We start from the raw sequence: 15,069 nt of genomic DNA on the forward strand, positions 1-15,069 counted from the left end.
TTATAATAGCCAGAAGCTGGAAAGAACCCAGATGCCCTTCAACAGAGGAATGGATACAGAAAATGTGGTACATCTACACAATGGAATATTACTCAGCTATCAAAAACATGACTTTATGAAATTCATAGGCAAATGAATGGAACTGGAAAATATCATCCTGAGTGAGGTAACCCAACCACAGAAAAACACACATGGTATGCACTCACTGATAAGTGGATATTAGCCCAAATGCTCGAATTACCCAAGAAGCACAGAACACATGAAACTCAAGGATGACCAAAATGCAAATGCTTCACTCCTTCTTTAAAAGGGGAACAAGAATACCCTTGGGAGGGAATAGGGAGGCAAAGTTTAGAACAGAGACAGAAGGAACACCCATTCAGAGCCTGCCCCACATGTGGCCCATACATGTACAGCCACCCAATTAGACAAGATGAATGAAGCAAAGAAGTGCAGGCTGACAGGAACCGGATGTGGATCTCTCCTGAGAGACACAGCCAGAATATGGCAAATACATAGGCGAATGCCAGCAGCAAACCACTGAACTGAGAACAGGACCCCTGTTGAAGGAATCAGAGAAAGAACTGGAAGAGTTTGAAGGGGCTTGAGACCCCTTATGAACAACAATGCCAAGCAACCAGAGCTTCCAGGGACTAAGCCACTACCTAAAGACTATACATGGACTGACCCTGGACTCCAACCTCATAGGTAGCAATGAATAGCCTAGTAAGAGCACCAGTGGAAGGGGAAGCCCTGGGTCCTGCCAAGACTGGACCCCCAGTGAACAGGATTGTTGAGGGGAGGGCGGTAATGGGGGAAGGATGGGGAGGAGAACACCCATATAGAAGGAGAGGGGAAGGGGTTAGGGGGATGTTGGGCTGGAAACCTGGAAAGGGAATAACATTTGAAATGTAAATAAGAAATACCCAATTTAATAAAAATGGGGAGAAAAGAGAAGCCCCCAGAGCCATGTCCCCCATTTACCCAGAATAACCACAGTGCTTTCTGCTCTAAAAGCCTTGACAGGCTTCCCTGTTTGCTCTGTAGGAAGGGTGCACAGGGACTAATCCTGTGGTGGCTGGGAGCGCTTCAGCTCATTCCGGATGGGTTACTCTGTACTGGTCATATCTCCCAGGTTGCTGCTGCTGCTGCTTTTCTGCTTCTGCTTCTGCTTTTCTGCTTTTCTGCTTCTGCTTGTGCTTTTCTGATTCTTCTTCCTTCTTCTCCTCCTCTCCCTCCTCCTCTTCCTCCTCCTCTTCCTCTTTCTTCCCCCCTTCTTCCCCTACCTCCTTGTTCACAACCTCGTTTATCACAGAGCTTGCAAGTACTGCTGGAGTGGCTTGAGTAAACAAACCCAATCACTTCAGCTTTCAGCAAGAAATAAAAATGTAGTCATTGGGGAAGTAGCTCAGGGGTAGACCACTTACTCAGCCTGCACAAGGCTCTGGGCTCCATCTCTAGCACTGCAAAATAATAATAATAATAATAATAATAATAATAATAATAATAATGTATTATTATTAATAAAAAGGACACAAATAAAAGTATGCTATAGTACATCTGAGAGGACTGAGTTGAATTCCTTATAGTGCTTTATGATCCCCTCTCTCACCCTGTAGATTTAGTCCTGATGGTCAAGAATGATTGTCCCTCACAGACAAAGGTTACTCTAGGCCCCTTTCGCTTCCACACTCATTTGATTTTTTGTTTGTTTGATGGTACTGACCTATGGCCCCAACCATTTCTTCCCACGAATCTCAAATCAGTTGTTCGAAACCCACAGAAAGTTCTGGCGGACGTTTGGTTGCAGGGCCAGGGAGGTGACTTAGTGAGTAGAAGTGCCAGCTGGCCACACAAGCCTGACAGACAGAGTTCCATCCCAACCCAAGTGAAAAGCCAGTCTTTGTGCACCTCTGCTTTAGCACTTCTACAGTGAGATGGGAGGCAGAGCCGGGAGCTGTAGCAGCTCAGGACAGCCTGGCAACAAGGCCTGGAGTCCGTCTGTCCGTCCATCTGAAGTGCTTCTTCTGGTCTGTTGGGGGTGGGGAGTAGATCTCAGATTCAGCAAATGCTGTGGCTGAGGCTGGAGGAGAGAGAGAGGCTGGGGGTGGGGCGTTGGCATCCTCAGAGCCTGCAGGCCTGGGGAGGGGCATGAGGAGCCAGGACACTGAATGGAGGGGCAGGGGAGGATCTAGAAGGAGGGAGTTCAAGAACCAAGGCTGCTAGTGGATCTGTAGGTGGCTTTCAGGACAAGTTGGCTGGCTGTCATCCTGACCTTACGGTAGCATTGGCGATCTATTTTGTATAAATGGCGGATAGTAAATGCTTTATGATATCTGTTGAAACCACTGATATCTGGTATTTAGTGCAAAAGCAGGGGCTTAGATGATATGCAAATGAAGGAATACCAGTGCGTTCCCAGACAATATTCGGAGAACACAGACTTTCAGATCCCAAGAAATGTTATTTTTCTTCTGATTTTTTTCAACAATTAAAATATAAAAGCAGTTCCTGAGAATAGTGGCTCACTGCTGTAACCCTAGCTCTTGCGAGGCAGAAGCAGGAAGATTGCTGCAGATGTGAAGCCAGCCCTGCCTTCACAGTTCTAAGCCAATCAAGGCTACATAGCAAAATTCTGTCTCAGAAAGAGAAAGAAAAATCATCAGAGGTGGGCACAATGGTCCACCTCTGTAACCCAGGAAGCTGAGGCCAGAACATCTCCAATGTGAGGGCAGCCTGGCCCACATAGCTTGACCCTGCCTCTACAAGAACAAAACAAAACCCCAGACAAACAAACACAAAGTTTGCACACCTTTAATCCCAGCACTACAGAGGCAAGTGGATAGTTGTGATATTGGTCCAGCCTGGTCTATGTGGAGAGTTCCAGGTTAACCAAAATGATATAGCGAGACCTTGTTTAAAAAAGACAAAAACAGGGGTTGGGGATTTAGCTCAGTGGTAGAGTGCTTGCCTAGGAAGCGCAAGGCCCTGGGTTCGATCCCCAGCTCCGAAAAAAAAGAACCAAAAAAAAAAAAAAAAAGACAAAAACAAAAACAAAAAAAACCAAAAAAACAAAAACAAAAACAAAAACAAAAAAACCCCACAGGGTGGGTGGAGGGGAGTGGGTGCTAGGTAGGCAAGATGGCTTGGAAAGGTTGAGTTCAATTGAGTCCAATCACTGAGCCTTACATGTAGGAAGGAAAGAACTTAATTTGGCAGGTTGTCTTCTACACCTGTGGCACACAAGTCCCTGTGCTTATACCCATGAATCAATAGCTGAAGAAGAGAACTTTATAAAGTATAGCATGGCTATTAGCAAATACAGAGGAAGAGAGAAGGAGAGGGAGGGCAAGGGGAGGGTGAGAGGGAGGGGAGAGGGGGACTGGAAAGGGGGAGGGGAGAGGGAGAGGGGACAGAGGGGAGAGAGAGAGAGAGAGAGCGAGCGAGAGAGAGTGTGCATAAAGGTTGGTTGCAAGGACGTGGAGAGGCCTTTGTTATCATACCTATAAACCACCACAGAAAGCAGTATGGCAGTTGCTGAAATAGTAAAAACTAGAATGTCCTTATGGGCTAGTAATTCCATTTCTGGGCATACAGCTCCAAGATTTTGAAAACAGGATTTGTTCCCGATGATCCTGGTGATCCCCAAAATCCAGGAAGGATAGAAAACCCAAATGTCAGTGACAGGCAAGTCACTAAACAAATATGACAGACATCCAGCTCTAAGCAGAAGGAAGTTCTGACACACACACAACATGAATGACCTGGAGGAATAAAGTGAAATAAGGCATTCCTAAGAGATGAGAACCATATTCTATAAAGTTCATTGCGGGTTGGAGAGTTGAGTCAGCAGTGAAGAGCACCGGCTGCTCTTCCAGAGGTCCTGAGTTCAATTCCCAGCAACCACATGGTGGCTCACAACCATCTGTAATGAGATCTGCTGCCCTCTTCTGGCTGTGTAGACAGAACATTGTATACATAATAAATAAATAAATCTTAAAAAAAAAAAAAAAAAAGCCTATTGCAGGGTCTGATACCTCAACCTGAGGATCTAAGTTCAAATCCCTGACACCCATGTAAAAAGCCCAGAGTGATCGCATCTGCCTGCAAGCCCAGTGCTGTGGGAAGATGGCAACAGGAACAGCCTTCAGACCTATCCCAGGCTCACTGAGAGATCCTGACAGGAATTCAACAGAGGTGATAAAGACAGCCCCTGACATCCTCCTCTGGCCTCTGTACTTGCTCAGGGATACCCATAGCTGTACACACACCAACACATACACACAAAGTTCTTATACCACACATGTTTACACACAAAAAATAAAATACTTTTAAAAGTTCATTGGACTAGCTGCAGAGAATGGTTCAGAAAATAACAACTGTTTGATTCAATTTACATAATTTATATAGAGTAGTCACATCCCTATAGACAGAAGGTAGATTGGTGACTACCAGGGCAGGAGGAGGTGAATAAGGATTACTTAATAGGATTAGAATTTCAGTGTATTTTTAAAAAGGTATTGTGTGTGTGTGTGTGTGTGTGTGTGTGTGTGTGTGTGTGAGAGACAGAGAGAGAGAGAGACAGAGAGAGAGAGAGACAGAGAGAGAGAGAGACAGAGAGAGAGAGAGACAGAGAGAGAGAGAGACAGAGAGAGAGAGAGACAGAGAGAGAGAGACAGAGAGAGAGAGAGACGGACAGACAAACAGATATAGGGACATATGTGTGTATACCATGGCCTGTGTGCCATTGTGAGTGTAGCATAGTGTCTTAGTTACTTTTCTATTGCTATTGCTACGGACAGACAGCATGACCAAGGCAATTTAAAAAAGAAAGCATCTCAGAAGGTGAGTTATGCAGACAGGCATGATGTTGGAGCAGCAGCTGAAAACTTATATCAAGCTGGACACACACACACACACACACACACACACACAGAGAGAGAGAGAGAGAGAGAGAGAGAGAGAGAGAGAGAGAACGCCTAGTATAGGCTTTTAAACCTCAAAGCCCATCTCTGTGACACACCTCCTCCAAGAAGGCCACCCCTCCCAATACTTCCCATACAATTCCATTAACTAAGGACCAAGCATTCAAACATATGAGCCTATGGAGTCCACGCTCACAAACCACACAAGGTTTGCACGTGGAGGCCAGAGGACAATGTTGTGGAGATGATTTTCTTCTTCCACCTTCACTGTTCATTCTTAGACTCAAAGCCAGGTCGTCAGGCAAATGGTTTATCCCTGAACCGTCCCAGCAGCCTGAGTTTCAGTTTTGCAAGAGAACATTCCAGAAAATGATCATATGACTATGTGTTCGTAACACTACTGCACTGTACACTTAAAAGTGGTCAAAGTGATAAACGGTGGTTCTCTGTGTATTTTACCACTTACAAACTTTTACCTTTTTTTTATTTTTATTTTTAATCAATTTACTATTTTACCAATTAGGAAAGCTGAGATGGCTGGCACTTGTGTTTGGCCTCACAACCATTCATTCCAGGGATTCTGACACCCTCTGCTGGCCTCCACAGGTACTGCATACAGGTGGAATACATACATGCAGGCTAAAATTTATTTTATGCATCCCAGGCACATAAAATAAAAATAAATAAAGTGTAAAAACTAAAACATCCACCAGAGTATTGAGTATACAAAAAACATGATTGGCCCTTGCGCCATAGTTGGCCACTCGTGTCATGGGAAATCGAGTCAGCTTCAGTCCTCACTAGCACACAGATGCTGCAAATCCCGTGTAGTGAGACAAGCAACCCACCAGGCCCCAGAAAAGAGGTTAGAGGAACAATGTTTGTTCCATAGCAAAGGAAAAGGCAGACATAAACTTGGATACAACGCATTCCCATTTTTCAGTGGGAGAGCTCCTGTGCACATGGCCCTTGTTCTTCCTTCCAATGACGAAGGAGTTAATTTCACCCGGCTCCATCCCCTCCCGCTCCTCCCCTGCCCCAGTCACGTGTCTTTGGAGTGAAACTCGTCAGGGCCTCTTCGCCCCAACTGCTGCTTTCTCTGCTACTTTTTTGGGAAGAACTTTCAGCTAACTGGTGCTCTTTTTGGCTCCTTGACAAATTGCATTGTTTTCTATAAAAAGCTCACTCATAAACTGTAGAAAAGGGAGCAGAGGACTATAAAATGTCAGCCGCGCATCAAGTGGGCCTTTAGAGAACTATCTGCGTGTGGAAAGTCATCCAGTGGGACCCTGGGAAATAGTCTTCAAATAGTTCGAAGAGGAAAAAGTAAATAGGACGTCAGCCAGTCTAGCCCTGAGCACATGTCACCGAGAACGGAAAGTGTCCTTAGGAATCAAGAGGTTGGGAGGCATTCGGCTGCCTGTGGATCTGAAGTCCCGAAAGGGATTGGACACTGGACTTGGAGCCCCAGAACTAACTCTGCCTGCCTTGTCATCTTTGATTCCTTTGGGTCTCACTTCTACCTCGTGGACCAGTGTGAGCACTGAAATCTCATCACACAGTGGTTATAATCACTTTAAGGCAAGGATATCTTTGGTTAATCATAGATACGTTTATTATAAAATTTTTCAGAAATAAGCATAAAAACATTCACTTGGAAACCCACCAGCTAGAAATGGTCCCAGTTTGAGATCTTAGAGGACAGCTCTAATGTCCTGTTATAAATTTCTCACAGTTTCTTGCTGACACTAGTTTCACCTAGTAAAATAGGTCCAATAATCCTATTTAGAAGACGTGTGAGAGTTAAAAAGACAGTTTGTACCCTGGCAGACCACAGATACTCAAGTTGTTGACTGCTCTGCAGTCCTGTCAAAGGAGAGGAGGTCTTCATTCTCTGCCTCTCCTACTCAGACAGGTGTGCACTTCACCCAGAATACACTCTCCCTCCCTCCTCCCTTCCTTCCCTCCTCTCCTCCTCTCTTCCTTCCCTCCTCCCTCCTTCCCTCCTCCCTCCTTCCCTCCTCTCCTCTCTTCCTTCCCTCTTCCCTCCTTCCTTCCTCCCTCCTTCCTTCCCTCATCCCTCCCTCTGTCCTTCCCTCCTCTCCTCCGTCCTTCCTTCCCTCCTTCCTTTCCTCCTCCCTCCTTCCTTCCCTCCTTCCTTCCCTCTTCTCTCCTTCCTTCCCTCCTCCCTCCTTCCTGCCCTCCCTCTCCATTTCTCTGTTCCTTAATGGCATACCACAAACGTTTATGTGGGTCCATGATCCATTCAGTCCAAGTCAGGAAGAAAGCGGTCACTAAAAGAAGTGACCGTTCTTCAAAGATGCAGATCATCGTGCAACACACACATGAATCTGCACACACAGACGCCACACACATGTGCTACTGATATACGGTAAATGGAATAAATTTGTCTGCATAATCTGATACTTATTGACATATGGACCGCTCATTAAACCAAAACATCCTCCTAGCTGGGGATGATGGTGAACATCTGTAAACCTAGTTCTTTAGAAGCTGAGGCAGGAGGATTACTGTGAGTCTGAGGCTAGTCTGGGGCTATACAGTGAATCTGAGGGTTACATAGCAAGACTGTCTTAAAACACAAAACAACAACAAAAATCCCAAAAAGAATAGAACATTTTTTTCACCTGTCCTGGATTTTATGGCCCAAGATTACTGAAACAAAAGGCTCAGAGCGCAGAAGCACACATGTCCTTAATACAAACTATGAAAGCAACATGGGAGACTCTACAAGGAAAAGAAGGCCGGAAGAATGAACACAGAGATGTGTGAACTTGCTGAAGTGTGAACACTGGCTGATTGATGTATGGAAGTCTGATCCACTGCTAAGGGCTGGGCACCTGCATCCTGGCCTGTCTGTGTTCTTTTCATTAAAAGAAATAATCGTGTGCCTGTGTGTGCGCGCTCCTGCATGCGTGCACGTGCGTGTATGCATGTCTGTACCCACAGAGATGCTGAGGTTACTGGTGGCTGTAAGTGTACCCCACATTGGTGCCGGGTACTGAGCTCTAGGCCTGTGACTGAGAAGCAAGCTTTAACCATGAATCTGGACCCTCGATTCTCTTCTGACCTGTCCCTCAGGGCTAGGGAAGGAGCGTCCACTTGAGGGCATCATCACCTGCTTCAAGGAGAAGGCAGACTGTGAGGATGGCTTTCCTGTTCCTGCCATCTGCTCAAATCCCTTCAACTTGAAGTGTTTCATCTGTCAATGTGCTGCATTTGCAGGATCTGAAGTGGGGCAAACACTGGGCCACATCTGCAGGCCTCACTGTACTCTTCCCTGGACTGTTTCACTTTTGGTGATGTCTCACAGGTCAAGGCAGCCAGCCCTTCTTGCCTGCATTAAACACCTACCATGGACATCAACAGACACTTTCAGGCAAGAAGTTTCTGGCAGTTATTTTGTGGCACCTGCAGTTAAGAATCCACAAAACCAGGTTGGCTTGAGGCAAGACTGGCAGTCTGGGTCCACAGCCACCTCTGGCTTCTCTCAGTTCCTCTTTATAACAGAGAAAGAACCAGAAGGAGGCACAGAAAAGGCACCGTGATTTGAGGCTATTGGGCCAGATACCCTCTGTTAAAACCAGCTTCTTTTTCCATTTGCTGACCTTACACCTTGTTGAGACACAAGATGGTTGTAGTCTTGACACTAAAACGTAAGGATTTATGCACTGGGGTCTCAAGTAGAAGGGAATGTCTACATTATTTACCAGTTAATGCTCATTCCTCCTCAGGGGCAGGGCTTTAGCCCCGGGGTTCTATAATCTTGTACAAAATATTTCCACCATTACCAAGCTCATTCAAAAATAAATAAATATCCACAGCCCCACAGATGTTTCCTTATTTGCCGAAGGTAAAAGAAGATAAACACACTTACTGTGATTCACAATATTTGTGTAAACGGCACCACACTAGAGCTGTCCTAAGTCCGCTCAACAATAATATTTGGGGAACTTTAATTTCTTATCTCGGATGGCTTCTCGCCACATGGATGCGGCTTCAGCTCTCTCTCCCAGGGTCCTGTCGACACCTCCAAAATCAGAAGAACCTGTGCTTCCAGGAATTGCCTTCCCCCAGCGAGACAATGAGGACAAGTCTGGGTTCCCTCCTCAGCGGGTATCAAGTAGAGGCTGGCCTCTCAAGGTCTGCCAACTATGCCCACCATTCCAGACCATGGCTCACGTGGGCACTCCAACTTGAGGAGCCTCTGAACCCCTGGAGGCCACATTATAGAGCCTCTTGCTGGGCTCTCTGTTGACACAGGGTGCCTGGGTTGGCTTGAAGGCCTGCTCCTCTAGTGCCCAGGTACTGCTGGGCCTCACTTGGGAACAGCTAGCTTAATACAGTTTTCTTTGCAGTGTTTCTAAAACTTTAACTCACGGCTGGGAAACAGGCTTGCGAAGATTTAGAGAAGAGACCTGTTTGCACTATTAGGTCATTCTAGGCCAGTGGTGCATGTCTTTTTGATCATGATACTCTGGAGACAGAGACAGGAGGATATTTTTGAGTTTGAGGCCAGTGTATACTACAGGATGAGTTCAAGGCTAGCCAAACCTATTTGGTGAGACCCTGTCCTGATAATAAAATAGACTTAAAAAAAAAAAAAAAGCCACCCTGGCTAGTTCCTAGGTGCTGGGTACAGTGCTGTACTCAGGGGATCAAGAGTCTGCCTGGCACCATACTTCTGGGGAGAGACTAAGATGCCCGAGGTGCTTAATTCTTCTGTGGCTGCCTGAACTTGCTAAGATTTGGGTATTTAAGCCTGGTGGCTGAGTCTGAGGTAGAGAAAGGAGGAGCCGGAGGAATACTCCGCTCAGGTGGTCTGGGAGGCTGGCGGATCCTCGGAGCTTGGAGGAAGGCCCTGTTGGCAGCAGATAGATTTTGGCTGCGGGCCTGGGGACAAGCACACATTAAGAAGGGAGCTGAGCAGAGTGCAGGGAAATGCATGTGTGGTCCACTTCCCATTTGCAGCCCAAGGCCAGGGGTGACAGCCCCATTGTGACATAGTGCCCTCTTCTGGAACTCACAGGCAGGGCTCACCTTAGTGATCTAGTGCCCCCCCGCCCCCCCACGAGCTGACATTTAATGTGTCTGTCACCTGACCCATATTCAGGTCACTGGTGACTGGTGTGGTTACCCTTCACACTTCCTATTGGGCCCACTCAAACCACAGAGGAATGTTTCTGGGTCCTGTAGTGTCAAATGGTGGCTTTGAGCTGGGCTGTAGGTCAGACCTCTTGCAAGGACTGACCCACGAACTGCTTTCCTTTAAACAGAGGCTTAAAGGGATGGACAGTGGGGCTGGAAGCGTCTCCCACTGAGGACAGAGGCACTCACCGGGTATCATGCAGTCCTGAAGCCTTGGGCTTCTGCTGCGAGTTGCACGGCATCGGACTTGCCTTGTCTCTAATGTTTTTGGCATCTTTGTTAAGAATCATACGGTTATAATTGCATGGGTTTATTTTTGAGCCCTTTATCCCATTGGTGTACATTTGTGCTTTTACCAGGCTCCATGCTGGTTTGGAGCTCCAGGCTCCGCCCTGCAGCTCAGGGGTAGAGTGTGAAATGGAGCAGTTTCTGCAGTGTGCTTCTCTTAGCTTCAAGTTGCTTTGGCTATGCGAGAACTTTTGTTTCTGTCTCGAAAGAATCTCATTGAGATTTTAACAGGGATTCTGCTGAATATGTAAGTTATTTTCAGTATCATGTTCATTTCTACAATAGCAATTCTGATCCACAACTATTGGGAGGTGGTTTTTTTTTTTTTGTTTGTTTGTTTTGTTTTTTTCTTTTTTAATTTTCTAATGTCCTTGCCTGACTTCACCTTTTACCTATTTATTTTCCCTTCTGTCCATCTTATTGCTCTGGCCGAGGTTTTAAGCACCATTTTTGAAGCAGGAGTAAAGAGCAGATATGTTTACCTCACCCGGTTTCCCCACTTAGTGCCTGGCTAACTATCCGTCTGTCGTACACAGCTTCTGTTATGTTCCTTTACTTGGTGTGAGAGCTTTACTATCAACATATGTGAAATTTTGCTAAGAGCTTTTCTGCTCTAACTGGTGTTTTATTTGGGCCTTGATTTATTATATTTGCTAATTTGTTATGTTAAGTTCTGGAGTGAGATCAACTCGATCATGGTGTATGATCTTTTTCACACACACACACACACACACACACACACACACACACACACACACACACACTAAATGTAGCTCCAGTTGGCTGTGAACTAAATTAGGCTGTGCCGCCAAGCCTAGCTGTTTGCATTTGCTTTCTGTTGAGGGTTATCATACTGGTTTGCCAGTTACTTTCTTCTCTGACTATAAAACCATGCTGTTGACTGTTTAATTCACACTTCTTTCCTCAGCTCCATTCCTGCTCGCAGACTCTGCTCTGCCTCTCTGGAGCCACAGACTCCATTAGGCATCCATGTAAAACGAGGGTTCCTTCTCCTCACAGGCAGTGTGGTTCAAGATAAGAGCTGAGAAGGGTGTATTCGATTTAGAAGACAAGGTTGTCTCTGCTCCCAAGAATTCTTCCTTTTGGAGTAAAATTTATACATCTAAGACTCTACTCCATCTCAAAGAAACAAGTCAGAAAAGAAAAGCAGAAAGGTTCAAATAATATGAAACAATAAAATTCTTTTTTTTTTGGTTCTTTTTTTCAGAGCTGGGGACCGAACCCAGGGCCTTGCGCTTGCTAGGCAAGCGCTCTACCACTGAGCTAAATCCCCAACCCCCTTAATAGAACTTTAAACAAGTTTCACCTTCTCAATGTCAGTTTGACATACAGGCCTCAGAGTACAGATGCTGTTCCTAAAATCACATGACACAGCATTTTAAGGCATGAGCTTTTTAGTCACTGTTAGCTCAAAGCTGCCCCTCAAAATGGCAGTGCTGAGGCCAATGTCCTACACAGGATTTTGGCTGGGTAAACAGAGGCTTAACGGTGTGTTTCTGCTAACCAGGAACCTCTCTTAATCTTGCCACCAAAGGTCAACTACCTGGGCAAGGGATTTGGTTCCCTGTCAACATGAACAGTCTGTATCAGCTCAAAGACTGCCACTCTGTTGACTGTCATATAAAAATCTCTTGCTTTTCCATCATTTTGCTCTTCTTTCTGCCCCTGCCACCTCCCAGACAGCCTTGGCAGTTTGATTCCCAATGAACCTTTCTTTCTAACTGGGCTGAAGTCTAGTTCAATGGTTTCCCTGCACCTTACATTCGGTGCTGAAACCTTGGAACTAAAACAGTCACCAAAGACGGGACTTCAGGTGAAGATGCATATGAAAAGCAACAGATACTGGTCAGTTTAAGAATATCAAATCATCCAAAAAAAACAAAAAAACAAAAAAACAAAAACCTGTGAAAAGCTTGCAGAGGACTGTAGCAGTAGGCACTTACATGGAGTAGAAAGCAATTATACTTGGTAGGCATTTTTCATTCTTGGAATCATGTAAGCTAGAGAGGGAAATTCAAACTATGGCTCCTGTCCTTTAAAGAACAGTATGTTTACTCAGGATATAGAGCTGGATATGTTGGTGCATGTTTTTTTTTTTTTTTTTTTTTTTTTTTTTGGTTCTTTTTTTCGGAGCTGGGGACCGAACCCAGGGCCTTGCGCTTCCTAGGCAAGCGCTCTACCACTGAGCTAAATCCCCAGTCCCTATGCATGTTTTTAATACAGCACTGGGAGGCAGGAGGATCAGGAGTTCAAGGCCAACCTTGACTATACAATTAAAAAAATGGAAACCAACCAACCAACCTCTGACCTGCTCGTGAACTGTCAGAAAGAACAGTGGTATTTGTTAAATACTGGCATTTATCACTGCTTTGAGTTTCTCACATGGCTAGCATGAAAGAGGTTCAGACCCCCACTCTTTGTTAATGGTAAACCCTTATGGGGTCACAGGGGCCGTTGTTTATGTAGGGGAGCTAAAGGCAGCTAAGGCACCCAGGGAAAGATCTGCTTCTGTGGGGGCCTCAGTTATCTCTAGCCTAGTCTTTGGTGCTGCCATATATATTCTCAAGATGTTAACACTGGAAGGGTGAGGTACTGAGGTTATACAAATGGGCAGCTACAGGTGTCTGCACGTCAGTGTGGGCTTTGAGTCTTTGGGACTTTAATGCTTGTTTGTTTTGCTTTTAAAGAGCAGAAGGGCCTTCTTTAAAGTCAACAGGCCCAGTTCTGTTTGCCTGGCCTGAGTGGAGTACATCCTTCCATGCCTGCCTTCCTCTGGGGAAGATGGGAGCTGACTGATGAAGACTGCAGGCCACAGAGAAGTTAGGGAATAAGCAACAATCATCGGGCGGCCTGCTCAAGTGCAGGCAAAGCCCAGGGCTTCTGAGGTGCTGCCGCTGGACTTTCCTCCAGTGACAGGCAAGGGCAGACGTTTGACGTTCAGTAAGTCTCACAGAGGACAGACAGGACGGCCTCACAGAGGACAGACAGGACGGCCTCACAGAGGACAGACAGGACGGCCTCACAGAGGACAGACAGGACGGCCTCACAGAGGACAGACAGGACGGCCTCACAGAGGACAGACAGGACGGTCTCATACAGGACAGACAGGACGGCCTCACAGAGGACAGACAGGACGGTCTCACAGAGGACAGACAGGACGGCCTCACAGAGGACAGACAGGACGTCCTCACAGAGGACAGACAGGACGGTCTCACAGAGGACAGACAGGACGGCCTCACAGAGGACAGACAGGACGGCCTCACAGAGGACAGACAGGACGGTCTCACAGAGGACAGACAGGACGGCCTCACAGAGGACAGACAGGACGGCCTCACAGAGGACAGACAGGATGATCTCACAGAGGACAGACAGGACGGTCTCACAGAGGACAGACAGGACGGCCTCACAGAGGACAGACAGGACGGTCTCATACAGGACAGACAGGACGGTCTCACAGGGAACAGACAGGACGGTCTCACAGAGGACAGACAGGACGTCCTCACAGAGGACAGACAGGACGGTCTCACAGAGGACAGACAGGACGGCCTCACAGAGGACAGACAGGACGGCCTCACAGAGGACAGACAGGACGATCTCACAGAGGACAGACAGGACGGTCTCACAGAGGACAGACAGGACGGTCTCACAGAGGACAGACAGGACGGCCTCACAGAGGACAGACAGGACGGTCTCACAGGGAACAGACAGGACGGTCTCACAAAGGACAGACAGGACGGTCTCACAGGGAACAGACAGGACGTCCTCACAGAGGACAGACAGGACGGCCTCACAGAGGACAGACAGGACAGTCTCACAGAGGACAGACAGGACGGTCTCACAGAGGACAGACAGGACGGCCTCACAGAGGACAGACAGGACGGTCTCACAGGGAACAGACAGGACGGTCTCACAAAGGACAGACAGGACGGTCTCACAGGGAACAGACAGGACGGTCTCACAGGGAACAGACAGGACGTCCTCACAGAGGACAGACAGGACGGCCTCACAGAGGACAGACAGGACAGTCTCACAGAGGACAGACAGGACGGCCTCACAGAGGACAGACAGGACGGCCTCACAGAGGACAGACAGGACAGCCTCACAGAGGACAGACAGGACGGCCTCACAGAGGACAGACAGGACGGCCTCACAGAGGACAGACAGGACGGCCTCACAGAGGACAGACAGGACGGCCTCACAGAGGACAGACAGGACGGCCTCACAGAGGACAGACAGGACGGTCTCATACAGGACAGACAGGACGGCCTCACAGAGGACAGACAGGACGGTCTCACAGAGGACAGACAGGACGGCCTCACAGAGGACAGACAGGACGTCCTCACAGAGGACAGACAGGACGGTCTCACAGAGGACAGACAGGACGGCCTCACAGAGGACAGACAGGACGGCCTCACAGAGGACAGACAGGATGATCTCACAGAGGACAGACAGGACGGTCTCACAGAGGACAGACAGGACAGCCTCACAGAGGACAGACAGGACGGTCTCATACAGGACAGACAGGACGGTCTCACAGGGAACAGACAGGACGGTCTCACAGAGGACAGACAGGACGTCCTCACAGAAGACAGACAGGACGGTCTCACAGAGGACAGACAGGACGGCCTCACAGAGGACAGACAGGACGGCCTCACAGAGGACAGAC

Source organism: Rattus norvegicus, chromosome 8 (assembly GCF_021556685.1).
Source record: "Rattus norvegicus strain SHRSP/BbbUtx chromosome 8, alternate assembly SHRSP_T2T, whole genome shotgun sequence".
Classification (NCBI taxonomy): Eukaryota; Metazoa; Chordata; class Mammalia; order Rodentia; family Muridae; genus Rattus; species Rattus norvegicus.